The 14,371-nt window shown below is 40.6% G+C and overlaps 1 protein-coding gene across 4 annotated transcripts in view; it reads left to right on the forward strand.

Moving 5' to 3' along the window:
• Positions 1-14,371, forward strand: part of EHBP1 (EH domain binding protein 1) — a 225,706-nt gene that overhangs the window by 2,475 nt on the left and 208,860 nt on the right. Inside the window, exon 1 of one of the 4 annotated variants that reach the window (XM_080341321.1) lies at positions 9,708-9,730. The exons of the other annotated variants lie outside the window; for them this stretch is intronic. The gene's annotated coding sequence lies outside the window, so the exon portion shown is untranslated. Of the gene's footprint in view, positions 1-9,707; positions 9,731-14,371 lie in introns of those variants that run through there. 4 annotated transcript variants of the gene reach the window in all.

Below are 14,371 nucleotides of genomic sequence, written 5' to 3' on the forward strand. Positions count from 1 at the left end.
CTTGAAGATGTCTTCTTTCTCCTTCTTTTCCTTTGTGAGTTCCACCTTTTAGTGGGAAGAGGCAAGAGATAGATCCTTGGGAATTGTCTCAAGGTATTTGCTTAGTTAGACAAGAATTTTGTGCAGTGGTGGTCCAGTTGTATGCCTTTGGAGCTGACTAGACAGCAGTTAACAGTTAATGGTATATATCTGGCACATCTTCCTTCCTTTGCAAAATGAGCTTAAATAAATAGGCTAAGGAAGACTAGAAGCTGCTTTTAAATAGTCGGGCAAAGATCTCCATTATACAAATGCTTAAGTGCTGTTTTATACGTTTGGAATATTGATGTTACTGTGAGCCTGCGGTGTCAGGAGATGAAGAAAGTACTTTCCAGACCTCATGGACTGAGATGTTCAAATTGCCTTGTAATAAACTGCAGCCTCTTTCCTAATACTTGGCCTTTCTTCTTGTTGGCAAGTTTGGCACTTGCATTGGCTGCTTTCACTGGTTATGAGTAATTGCCTCTACAAATTTAAATTCTATCTCTTGGAGCTGGAAATCTCTGTCAAATATGCTGGAAGGCTGCTTGCTGCTCTGTCTTAAAGGAACACTGTCAGGCTATTTTTTTTTTTTTTTTAACAAGTTATCTTCTTGCCTAAAATATTTTGAAATATTATTAAGAAACAGAGTCATTTTGGAAGTTGAACTTGGTTTCACAGTGAAAACATTTTAAAAGTTGAAAGAGGCGGTCATGATTATTTTGTGGGATCCACTGTCTAGTTCACAACAAAGAGTTTTCCACAGTAGTTTTATTTTATCAGCTTTATTTCAGCAGTTGTGCTTATTACTTTTTATGGTTTGTTTGCATAAACTAGCCTGTTTTGACTTTCATTTTCACTTTGATTCGCTCCTTGCTTGAGAATTTGCAGAACACTTTAGCACTACAGTATGAATGCTGCAGGGGAATGTTCAGGTTGGATATGCAACTTTCACTTGATTCAAGAAAGTCACACACAAAAGTTTTCCTGTGAACAATCTTGTTATTTTAGAAACAATTAGCTTATTGTTTAACCATAAACTAGAGTGCCCACCTAGCAAAATGCCTGTGTGTGAAGTAGAGAAACAGCTTCTCAAAACCTCAGATATACAACTGCATTTTTAAAAATAGGTTGTCTCTCTGAACCTTCATTTTGCGTTTCTGAATTTAAATATAGGCGAGATCACTGCTTGTGTTGGTTATGACGAAGCAACAGTATGGTGGTGAAATGTGGATGAATTCTAGGAAAAATAACAATAGAGAAAAAACATCGCTCACAGTCATTTGATTGTAGGCTTTTCTATTCTGCTTCCTCTTGTTTGGAGAACCTTAAGAAAAATGTTTTTTAAGCATGCAAGCTAAAATACAGTGTTTCTGCCATAAGTAGAACTCCTCTGTGGAACAAAAGGGTAAATATTTTTATATTTTTAGAACCTTCAGCTAAGTCTTTCCTTATCTTTGGAGAAGAGATAGTTTTGCACATGCTGACAGAATTACTGCTTCCTCTGTTTCTAAGGCTTATATCTGAGTTTAGCCCATGTGAGAACAAAACAGAAGAAATGAACTCCATATGTTGTTCTTGCTGAAAGCACTCGATATAATATTAAGTGTCAGTGCTGTAGTCTGTAGTTTGTTTGATTGTGTTGTAGTAAGCAGTAAGTTATTTTAATGTACTGGCATTTTAACAATGCAGTGTTTCTGGAGGAAAAGAATGCTGCATTCATATTTTAAAATAAATGACAATGCAGTCACAAACACATTTGAAGTGAGATGTCTCTGTAAGCAAGGGCTGTGCATGACCAAAACAGACTATGCCTGTCTGGGAACTGCAGTCTTTGTTAGGTTTACATTTGTCTAACTCTTCAGAAAACTACTTGTGTTTTAGAATATTTTTGTAAATGATCATGTGCACTTTGCAACGTTGTATTTCTGACTGGCTTTGATACTTTTTGTCTCCTCTGAACTTGTAGCAGTTTTAGGTTTTTTTTAACGTAGCATTCAAAATAGCTCCTGCTGTTGTTTCTGGAGCTATGCTGGCTGTATGGGAGGTCACTACCACTCTGGTGTTGCTGCATCACTCTTTAGAAGGGTATCCCTAGGTACAGCAGTATTTGTCCAGCACAGGCTGAAACTCCCTTTGCTTGCTTTTTCTGCTCTCCATAGTTTCTGGTTCTTGTTCCTGTTAATAAATAAAGGCAGACACTCTCAGATGTTTGCTTTTTCATTGGTGGTGCATTTTGAGGGGCTGGGGGACAGGTTGTGATGGAGCATCCCAGTGTTGTCACTCTTTCACTAGAAAAACCTTATTTTTAGGGAGTTAACAGGGCTGAGTTGGCATTCTGGCTGTTCCTGCTGACCCAGACCTAATTATTGTGGCTGCTCAGTACCTTTGAAGAACTGACCAATTAGTTCATTTAGAGCCTTTCATTTAAAATAAATAAATAAATGTAGCCTTGGTCTTTAATATAGATCAGTGACTCTTTCTACTGTGAAAATGTAATGCTTTGCATTCATCATATAAGCCCTTGATTTTTATTATTTTTTTTTTTTTTAAATGGTGTTTGCTTGACAGTTTTGTGTTCCACTTACCCTTGGAGTAAGCTGAGCAACACAGGGTCTTCCACCCTGCCTTGCCAGTGAGCTGCAGTTCTGGCCCGGAAAGACTATGTATGGTAGAAGAGAGTTAACTTAATCCTTATCATCAGTGCAGAACTGTTGAATACAACCAGAAATCGGTCTCGTGCATTTTGCTTTGGCTGCTGCAGAAGTTGTATTTGCTCTGTGCTGTCAGAGCATAGTCTTGCTGTGTGGGACAGGAGCTGCCTGGACACTGGTGTCCAGTGCTGTTTGAGATGCCTTTGGGTTTCCTGCTGGTCCAGCTGCCAGTTTGGAGAATCCCGGGTCTCCTGTTGATCCTGTGTCAGGCCCATCAGCTCAGTATGCATCTCTTGTTTACCCTGGGGCTTCTCAGCTGCTGAGGCTGCTGTTCAGACAGTGGAGTCAGGGCTTGTCTGAGGCAGCGGCTCAGCAGAGGAGCCTCACAGGCAGAAAATGCTCCTTCGGACCAGAGATCAGTTCCAATACTTGGACCTGAAGCTGTGATAGCTGTTTTACAGTGCTACTGAAGCACCTAAGGCTGAACACAGGAGATCTCTAGCATGGCTTTTGTGTTTCCTTATTTTTATGTGATGTCTTGCAAATCAAGGACTCAGTAGAGGCTTTGAGTGTAGTATTGATGGGTTTCCACAGTGAATGGCCTAACTCTTACAGAGCTGAGATTGCCAGGTTCCTAATATGATGTCTGTTAGATGCTTTTATAAGTGAGAAAGCTGCTCACCTGGATTTAGGTGCTAACTGCTTAAAAACACTGGAAAAGACAAAGCATAAGAAGGCTTTTCTACAGGATTTCCCTTTCAGTAGTTGCTTTAGAGATAAATAAATATGTTATTATTTACCATGTTTGTAATGCCCGTTGTCTGCTATATGAACTGCTTTGCTTTTAAATCCTGCTTAAAAATACAGTGAGCCATTATGTTCTAAAAGGGTTAAACTTTTCTTGTATGCTGCCTTAACTGAAGATAGGCTTCATTTCCATGAGGCAAGTCACCTATTTTTGTATCAATTAGGTATGGTCTAAAATAGGTTCTGTATTTTCTAGTATATGTATTTCTCTTTTGGAAAGTAGTGCTTAATCCTTTTTTTTTTTTTCTTTTTCCAAAAGGCTTTAGCCATCTGTTTTTCTCTTCTATTGTAGTTTCATAACTGAATGCTGCAAGTATTTTAAGATTTGGTATGCACTGGGAAAGAAATGAGCTTTTTGAGATTCCACAGTTCACACCAGTCTGCTTCCCTTCTGGCCGCCAGCAAACCCTTCAGTGCTGAAGGCCACCAAAAGAACCAGGGTTAACTGGCTTCTGTAGAAATATTTAGAGGTTGCCTATAATGGGGTCAGACTCAAATTACTCAATTAATTTCCTGGGTTTGCATGGTTGCTAAGAGTGGATTTTGTGAATACCTAAGTGTTTTTAGTTGTTAAGGATGATTATACTGAAACTTGTGACAGAAGGAGGTACAGGTCAATTCAGAACCTCTGAGTTAGTTTTGCATTGAACTGTGCTTTTTGTCCTGGGCTTGCTCTTCTCAGTTTTTGATCGAATTTGAGTTTGTATGTTAGCAATGTAGATATACCCTGGCAAGTACAGCTTGTGCAAGGAAAGTGTCATGCAATTTTTCCTGCTTTTTAGCTTCTTTTATCCTTCTCAGTTATACTCTGTCCTTGCACTCTGCACTGAGATCTCTGATTCCACACCAAAGAATCCCCATCTCCAAATACACCAGCCTTTTCTTCTCTGTACGTTTCCAGTTTTGACTGAGGGCTTTTTGAGAACTTAAATTGTGTGTTAAACTTATTCTTTCCAAATAATCACCACCAGCTGCCTCACAGCTCAGTCTTGTCCATTTCTTCCTGCAGTTAATTAAAACACACTTACTGTCCACATGTAAAAGCAGTTCTCCTCTGCTGCCTTGCATCTCTTGTCTCTTTGTATCCAAAAGAAAAATCTCTGATTTCAGACAGGTAGATTTGCTGCCTTGGGCTCTCTGCCTGACTTTTGTCAGGAGGTTGTCAGCAATCCTGGCTCCTTAACACCAGCTGCTTTCCTTCCCTACCTTACCAAGCGAGCCTCTTGGCCCCTTTGGTGGCCTTATGTCTGTTCCATGGCCCACAAGTTAGGGATTTCCCATCAAAATTGTTGGTTGCATATTGTGCAGTGAAGAGATTTCAATAGAAGAGGTACGGATGCACATGAAATCTTTCTTGCTGCTGACTTTTTCAGATCGTTGGTGCTGCATACTTACACCCATTTTCTATTTGCAGCAACTGTTTTGAGGGTATTTGAAACTGTTTTCAGTTCCTAAAATACCTCATTGGTAGCAGCAGGCATGAAGTTTGGTATCTGTAAGGTAGAAAATTTTGGGTTTGTTATAAATACTTCTTCTGAATTTTATTTGTCTTTGAGAGACAGAATTCTTTCCAGCAATTCCTTGACATAGCTTACTGTCCTAGCAGTAACAAAAAAAAAAATTCTCTAAAGCCAAAAAGACTAGTTTATATCCAAGTGTATACAAATCCATCTTAATGGTCTGTCGTTCTTTCAGTTAAAGGGGTGAGGGTGTCTTCTTGAATAAATAAGATATGCTAGCTTATGTTCTAACACATCTAGCTGTTTGTGTGTGTAACTTCCTCACAGAGCTTTACAAATAAATAAACCTGGCTCTGTTCCTGCAGGCACTGTGTTGCACGCTTACAGTAAAGTACATGTACTGTTCCTTTGAACCCAGTGGAGTTGAGCTGGAATAAAGATTTTTTTTTTTTGCAGGATTGGATCTCTGTGAATACTCTTTTCAGCTCTTTGTGTTATAAGGTTAAATAAAACTAAATATTAGACATTGCATAGGCCTCATCTGAGCTGAGTCTTCAGTCTCTCAGACTGCCCAGGCTGTATAGTGCCAGTCTGTTGCTTCAATTAGTTTTTAATTGGTTGGAGAGAGCTGAAGTCCCTTTCATAGTTTAGTGTGAATAAGGAGAGGAGGAGGCTGCTAAGGTTGACTAAATCTGAGGAAACTCTTCTTATAAAACAAACCCTTCAGTTACTGTAGTAAAAACATTCTGCTTGGGTGTTTTTTTGAGAATACTGAGGCTCGGGTGTTGTTTGTTTACTTCTAAAGCCTTTCCTTGTTTACTCTGAGGGGAGTGTGTGAAGTGTGTGTTCGCTTCCCTTGCCCCTCTCACTTCTTTTACTCCTTGGGGTAGAAGCTGGCCCTGGTAGGCTGTTTTTTACCTTGCTATGGGACACTCCCAAGTTGCCCTCTGCACCAAGTCTGTTCTGTGTGTCCTGGAGTGGACTCTGAAACACAGGAGCTACGCAGCTGAACTTTTGTGCCTTGTTTTGAGATATGCACACAGCAATAAAGCAGTCCTTGTTTTCTTCCTCTTGTTATCTTTATTTTAAAAAATTATTTCTGCAGCATACAGTTTAAGTGCATCAGAGCCTCTCAGCTGGGAAGCTGTATGTTTTGGTAGTTGAGGTACAGAGTGGTTGTGGCTTTTGGCACCTGGAAAGGCATTGCAGGGACTTGGGAACTGTGGGTTAAGCATGAGCTAAAATTAGCAGAAACATAACTAACATTGCTGTTGTCTAAGGCTCTGACTCATGAGGCTTTCTGGATTCGGGAGTGGAGCTGTCCCTTGGCAGCAGTTTTCCTCTGCTTTACTCTCCCATGAAGCAGTTGTAAGATGACAGTAAGGCTGCCTGGTGTGTTAGTGTTGACTGCCATCAGTTTCAGTTCCTATTTGTAAGGTGAGCATGAACTGTAGCACTTGAGGGGTGTGAGCATCTCCCTTATGCTGCTCTGATACAGTGGTGACTAAACCTGCCAGAGGGGTGAGACAAGCCACAGCTGTGGGCAAGAGCATCTTAAAGTGCTTCAGCTAAATCACTCAGATCCTGAGTCAGTGCCCTGTGCTGTCACTGTAGGGCTTCCAAACACACAAGCCTTTCAGATGAATCACAAGTGCAGGCTCTTCTGAACTACAGTTTTCAGCTGCCTGCAAACCTGTGAAGATGAGCAGTGCAGAAGTAATTCTTGTTTGCTTGTTGAGGCTCTCTTTGTAGTGGAGAGTTGTTACTGAGGATTTTTTTTTTTTAATTTCTATTTTATTATTCTTTAAGAAGACTATCTTGAGGATTCCTCCAAAGCTATGGCCAGCCTCTGCAGCTGCTTAACTGTCTGCAGCTGCTGAACTGCAATCTCTGTGGTTCTGCGTATTTATTTTAGCACAAACTGGTTTCGGGTTTTATTTCACATGCACACAGTCTCCTGCAGTCATTCTGTGGGCTTTGTTTTGGGTGAGCTGCTCTTTCAGAGCCTAACAGCACGATAGCAGATCTGTTTGGTGTTTTTCTTTGTTTTGTTTTTTTTTTTTCTAATAGACCTGTTTTGAAAAATGACTTTGCAGGGCAAAATCATTTCTAATTCCAGGGACGACTGAATTAAAACCATCAGGGGCATTTTGAGATTCTATCACATCACATCAGTTTTGACTCCCATATTGCCATGGCCCACATTACTACCACTCGTTTCCTTGATGCCATCACTGCAAACACCTGTAATGACCTGTCACCCTCCATGTTCACTGCCTCCTTTGCCCAAGACGTAATGTTTGCTTCCCTGCTGCTGTCTGATGGGTGAGTTACCTGGGGCTGCCAGATGGGTGGCATTGGCAGTTGTGGTGGGAGATGTATGTTTTGATGGGTGTGCAGCTTTGCTGGAAGCATATATTCATCTCCACCTCATGGGACAAGTCTCATCACTTTTCTGGTAGGCCAGGTGAACTGAAGACATTCCTTAAGTCAGCTTTGGGCGTTCCATTAGATCCACTGCTGCCTGATGCCCTAAGATGATAGCCGTATTGAACTTTTTTCAGGGCTAAGACTAATGCACTGATACCTGTACTTTTAAATCCAGTGTCATAAAATGACTTTCCCCTACCAGCTGTGCTTGGGAAGAGTATTTGCCTAGCCAGTACTATTAATATCAAAAGCCCTAATAAATGAAGTTATTGGAGATTCTGTATCATTGAATACAGTTGGCAGCACATAGTACGCTGCCACTCAGAATGCACTATGGACTTCCTTTACTTTCAGTGACTGCTCATTAAGTAAACTCCGAATCCCTTTGTTTTATGGCAGTACATAGGAGGAGATTTAAAAGAACAGAAAAGAGCTGTCAGAACAGCTCAGTTCTCTTTTCCAGCAAAGATCTAACTCAGCAGCCTGTAAATTTCCAAACCAACCTGTTGCTGATGGTTTATGAGCAAAGGATTTAACCTTGACAGCTCCTGGTAACACCTAACATGATTATAGCTCTGGAGTCACAGCTCTGGCCATGTTGATAGGTGGACGAGTCTGCTTGGCAGTTCTTAACTGCTTGGCTGTATTTTTCTTCTGATTGTGCCTACAGTCTCTTGGAAAACTGATTTAGTGGTTTGTCTCTTCCTGTAGGTAACCTGAGCAGTATAAAGCTTTCAAGAGAACGAGATTTTTGAACTCCTTTTTCTCTTCAAGTGCAGGTCTTAGCTGGACAGAGTACTTGAAAGAAGTGTCTCTCAAGTCGAGTGAGTGAATATTTTTAAAACTTCCCCTTGCATTCCTTTATCGTTGACATGTAAGCAAATTTTAAGAATGTGAAAGTCTTGATCCATTTTTCACCACTTCTTCTCACACCACAGAAAGCAAAAGATTCTAGCACAGTGTTACTTGGTTTTGAGGCATTTTTTGGATGGTTTGTGTTTACTGTTAATGCTTTTTAAAAGGTCCTTTTAAAAAATATCTCTGACAATGGTGTTTTCACTACCCTTCTTGGGGGACTTGTACATGTAGAAAAGGGATTTTTGGGTTGTAGGCTTTGCTTTTGGTTTTTCATTTTCTTGTTAAATTTTTTTATTTTCCTCCCTTTAGATGGCTGCTCTAAGTTCCAGTGTCTGCATACCCTTTCAGAATACCGAGACACAGGCAATCTTAAAACAGTAAAGGAATTATTTTTCTTTACCATGGATACCTTTTCTAATGTAGTAAATAGGATTTTTTTTTTTTTTTTCCTTTCGCTGTTGTTTTGAACTGCAAGATGACCAACAGGAATCTTAACACTCTGAATTATTACAGTGACTGACGCAATTGTGGGATTTTTTTTGACAGAGGATCGCCAAAGAGTGTGATGACCCATGCTGCTAGAATTGTAAACATCCAGTGCTTTAGACATGATACCTCCTTTGGTCTGTGACTGCAAGGCTGTCCATTAGAGGTGGAAGGAGGAGAAGGCAGCATGTCCTTTCTCCCCTCACACCTCTCTTCCCTCCTTTTCTGGGGTAGATGCCCCAGCAGCTGAAGGCAAGCACTTGTGCAACAGGGGGGTAGCATTGTAATACAGAGAGTATGGAGGGGACTGTCCCTGACATGTCATCTGCTACCTGTGGGCACGTGGCAGCCTGCTGTGCTGTGCCATCTCTCCAGGGACTGCCATGCCTCTGCACCAACGTTGCTGTCGCTTTCCTAGAGAGCTCGGACAGCCCCTTTCTCTGGACACACAACGTTGTGTGGTTCATGAGGCCGTGCTATCAGTGGTTATGACATGTTAGATTGCTGTGTTGTTTTTGAACCTTGGGCTTCTTCCTTATTTTTAGCTTTGCTTCATCGGGAAAGAGGTTTTGTCTGATGCTAAAACGTGTCTGAATTTTCTGTCCGTTCAGCAAAGTCAGCGTTCTGCTGGAAAGTTTCAGTGGATGATTTCAGCCAAAGCTTATGGGAGTGGAAACCTCCAGCTATTGTTTCCGTGGGCTTTGTGACAAAGGGCCACTGGATAGAAGAGAGGAGTCTTGGTCAAACCCCATGGCTGCAGGTAAAACGCCAGTAACTCTACCCATTATTAGACACTGGAAAATCTGCAAGGGTAAAAGCTCCTGGCAGCCCAACCTCTTTCCCTCTGACTGGAACTATGGGTTTATTCCAGTTTATGCTTCCATGTGGCCCTTTGTGTGATTGTATTTTTGAAGCAGGGAGCTGCTAGATACAATTCTGTGTTTCTCTGCTCCCCATCTGTTACTGCAGCCACGTCAGGAGAAGATGTGTCACAAGGGAAAATGGCACTAAAAACAGGTGTGTTACCTGTTACTGGTGCTTCTGGTTTGTGGGTTAGCTGGTCCTGGTGCTTGGTGTTCATCTTGCCCATCACCAGGAACTTCAGTACTGCTGACAATGTGGCTAATATTGATGTAGAATCACTGCAGATGACAGTGCAGTCCTTTGTCTCCTTTCCTATTGCTGTACCAGAAAACAGGAATATGGAAATTTTTGCCTATAGATTCAGTCTTGTAGTCTGGAGTGGACCTTAATAAAGTATTTACAACACACAAAGTCTGCTTCCTCCTGGAAAAAAAGAAATGCTGACTTCAGTGAATACATCTCAAATTTATTCTTAGGGAAGTAGAGCATGTACTTTAGGGGGAAAAAATAATACTTCTTCTTTTACTAACAGCTGTTAAAGGGAGGGTGCTTGCTTGATTTGCTATTAATGATGAAGTCAACAAGTTTTTTAAAAAAACAAAATAATCTTGAGCAACTCTTGACTACAGGAAGACTGCAATTTATCCTAACATGTTTATGTCCACCTCATTGTGAGAACTGTCTGTGCCTCTTATGGTTGACAAAAGCCTATTAAGGCCCAGAGAAGCAGAAACCTCCTGCCTCCTCAGCCTCACAGAGCAAGTTTGCTGCCCTCCGCTTCCTTCTGTGAGGTGCCATAGGTGCATACAGAGGAGATTTGGTAAGGTTTGCCTCAGGTGGTCTTCTGCAGGCCTTGTTGCTTTTTGCTGTCCAAGGAAGGCCTTACAAATGGTTGGTCTCACAGCTTCCTGTCTTCCTGTGTGGAATGTTTGCTTGTTGCATTTCAGCCGTTGCTCAGGGATGGGCAGGACCAGTTGAGCTGACAGGGAAGCAGGGACAGTGAGGAGCAGAACATGCATCTTTTTTTCCCAGTTTGACCATTTTCTGGTCTGCCTGTATGGGCTATACAAGGCAGATCCTGCTGGGTTTGGAGATACAAAACCAGTGACCTAAATATGAGCAATCCGTGTGTGAAGCAAAACCAGTTATTTTCGAGAACAGCCATGGAACCTTCTTGTATTTCTGCCGACATCATCTCTGATTAGCACAGGTTTTATTTTGGGGGCCTTAACTTCTTCTTATACTGAACGTCCCTTGCAGCAAAAGAGAAGTTAAGTGGTGAGGAGATGTTTCTGGAAGCTGGTAACACATGACAGAGAAGACTGTCACCTGTGCATAGTATGTACAAATATATAGTTCAAGACGGCATATGTGTATATGAAATAAATGTACGTTGTTGAACTATCTTTTAGAGGAGGGAAAGCATGGATGCTTATGATGAATAGCAGAAGGCGTGGCTGTCACTAGTAAGGGACGAATCTTGGGCACCCTTGTTTACTCTGGGAGGCTCCCAGGTGTGCTGTGGGGCACGTGGGCTGAGCAGGGCCAGAAATCTCATTTTCCTTACAACCCCAAACCATCTCACTGGTGAACTAGGTAGCTTTGAAATAGCGAAGTATTTCATGTTACTGAAACGCTCAACATTGTAGCAAACGCCAGGCCTTTATTCTCCTATTGAATACAGTTCATCTCATCAGTAATCAGATTTTTGTGTTGCATTCAGACAGATGTTTGCTGACCCAGGCCATGTAAAATTCTCACAACAAAATGTGCTTACTTGAAAATGGGAACTTGCTGTGCCACATTGAGCTTTCAGACTTGATTTTGCTGAACAAGCAATATGCACATGGATTCTTGGACCTCATATATACATAGCAGCTCCACTGTTTTACTGTGCCTTGGCAATCCATGTCATATAGCACCTATTCTTGCCTTAAAGGCAGGAGGCAGCAGTAGAGAAGTACATTATCATGGAAATAACTGCACAGCCAGTTTAAGCGCTTCTATACCAAAATAAAGTGAATTTATATTTTTCATTGTACTGGAACAGCTCTTCCAGTTTGGAGTAGCTTCTGTAATTGAAACAGTTTTATTACCACAAAAACTATCCTGAGCAAGCCTTGGTTATTGAAAATGTTGTTGTGTCTCTGAGTGACTCCAATAGTAACAATCATACTGTTAAAGAAGAAACGTAAATTTAAAATGTACCAGGGATTTTTTTTTTTTTTAATTTTTTTTTTTTGGTGCTGAATGAAAAAAACTGCATTATTTAAATGTTTCTGCCTTTAAGACACAGGTAGAAAATATCTGGCTACCAATATGACATAATGTTAAAAAAAACTTTGGAGTGCATTTGGAAGGGGTTCTTTTATTACATTTTCTATTGAAAGGAAGAATTATAGCCTTGTAAATAAAAGTGCAGTATGTGTCTGGCCTTCCCTGATTTAATTTTATTCAGTTCAAATTGATATTATGATCTCTTCAACCTGACACATCCTTGTATCGTCAATGTGTTTTGTTTTCTTCACTGGATTTGTGTAAGTTGTTTTCCATATTAGTGTCACATGCTGGTTTCCGGGTGTTAGATGTGAAAAGGGTAGGAATAATGCAGCATAAACACAAAGAGTACTTAAATGCTCTTGCTGTTCGGTGCATTTATATGCAGTTACAGGAGGATAAGACTTTGGATAACACTTTGGGCTTTTTGAGCTGATTATTGTATCAAAGCATGATTTTTCTTTATTTGAACCTGGGAAGCTGGTTGTGTAGATGTGTGGCTGTGGGAGCTTAAATTTTTTTCTATCCCAAGGCAAGTACCTAATCACGGCAAAGAAATCACACGCAGCGTTCTCTCTCTCGCTACCCAGATGTAACCAGAAGCTGCAGAATAGTTTTTTTGAGTACTGAAAGTAGAAGAGCTTGCAAGGCTGTACAGGTTTTCAGTTAATAAAAGTAGTAGTAATAGTTATCTTTGTTCCTTGTAAATAACTCTGTGTCAGTCAGTTTAGCACCTTCATTTGTTCAAAAGAGACCTGATAAATTCTGTGCAGTTTTTTCTATGTAGGTGTTTTGGATTTGGAGCAGGAAATAAAGTCCTTTTTGCTTCTCATTCTACCAAAGAGTGTAGTCTAGTGGTAGAAACAACAGAAGTCTGAAAATTCTGGTTCTACAGCAGGCTTTCTTTCAACTTCCCTTGTAACTGTAGACAAGTAATCTTTTCTATTACTCTCTAATTTGCGTGCACAAATCATCTTCCGTCAGCTTTCCTGCAGTTTGATGTCCATGATTGCTTATAAGTAGGATTTATGTCTCCTGTTAAAGGCCAGAAGGTAGCAGCTCTCTGTTCAGTGGGACTGGTGTAAAATAACTAAAAAGACACTTTGCTGTGTGGAAATAAATATCAAGTGCTGACAATTTCTCTGCACAAAAATTGTGCAGCTGCACAGCTCCATTATTAATCCCGTCTTACAAGACTGCCCTGTGATGGAGACAGATTATCCACATTTTATATCTCTGAAGCTGAAATACAGAGAAATTATGCAGAAGGTGCAAGAAGTATTCTTTGTACTGCTAGGAACTGGATGAATGCAGATTTATGGTAGCAAGATACTGTGTACATGAGGAGAAAACTGCAAGTTATACCCTACAAACAGGGGAAAAAAGAGAGAGGGCATTTTTCTAAATATATCATGTTAATAATGGGATAATCTGCAAAGGTTTTTGGTCTTATGGAGGCAGAGTGGAAATTGTTGCAGAATGTTTGTATTGAGGTAGAGCAGGACCAGGGAAGCAGAATACATGAGGAAGATGGGAAAGGTAATTTTGGAGGGGCAGTGACTGTGTGATCACTCAACTACAGCTACTGATGCAGGAGCTTAAGCAAGCTTTTTGCTGTGGGGAGGGGTTTTTGTGTGTTTTCTATTTATTTTCCTCTGGGTGATGTGTATTTAAGAGCATGTGTAATGGATAAATGCCAGATTGAGCGGAAGGAAGTAATTTGTACTAGGCTTTAAATACATCCTTTCTGGATTGACGTTTCTAAAATATTTTATCCAGTATTGGGGATAGATGAGAGAATGACAATAAGCATAAGGACCAAGCTCCTCTTCAGTAGAGGTGATGGATGCCTGAACCATGTAATTGCACTTGAAAGGCTACATGTTGATTACTGCAGTGCAAAAAGTTCAGGGGACCTGTGTTGTTTGTGTTAGATTCCTTTGCAAATGGTTGTGACAGTCTGCCTGACAGTTCAAACCAAAGTGCTTTAAAGGAGGTGTTTATGTAGAAACTATAGCCATAAATGAAGGAAGAGAACTTGTTAAGCTCTGTGAAGACCTTTGGGAATAAAGATGGTAGGATGGAGTTCAGTTACAACCATGGCTGCACAGCAGGATATAGATTTATAGTTACTGTGATATAATCATAGCTGTTGGAATATTCTGCTTAAGCTTGTTGACTTCAATATATGCATACACTAGCTGGATTAGAGTTGCTGATCTCTGGTTTGTGTTTTTTTTTCCTTTTCTTTTCTTTTTCCCTTATACTTTGCTGCGGAATTTATTCTGTGATTTATTTTCTGCTTTGACTTCAGGTGATAGCTTTTTCTTTCATATCAGATCCACAAAATCCATCCCAAAATCTAATGCTTATGGAAGAGAGAATGTGAATATCAGGGACTGGGGGTGGCAGGGCAGGGAAGTAACATTTCCTCTTATTAAATACCAAGAATTCTGTGCGGAGTGTTTCTTGCTATTATTTCACTTATTTGTTGCTCTAGTGTATCTGCTGTGTGAC

Source organism: Nesoenas mayeri (genome assembly GCF_963082525.1).
Source record: "Nesoenas mayeri genome assembly, chromosome: 3".
Classification (NCBI taxonomy): domain Eukaryota; kingdom Metazoa; phylum Chordata; class Aves; order Columbiformes; family Columbidae; genus Nesoenas; species Nesoenas mayeri.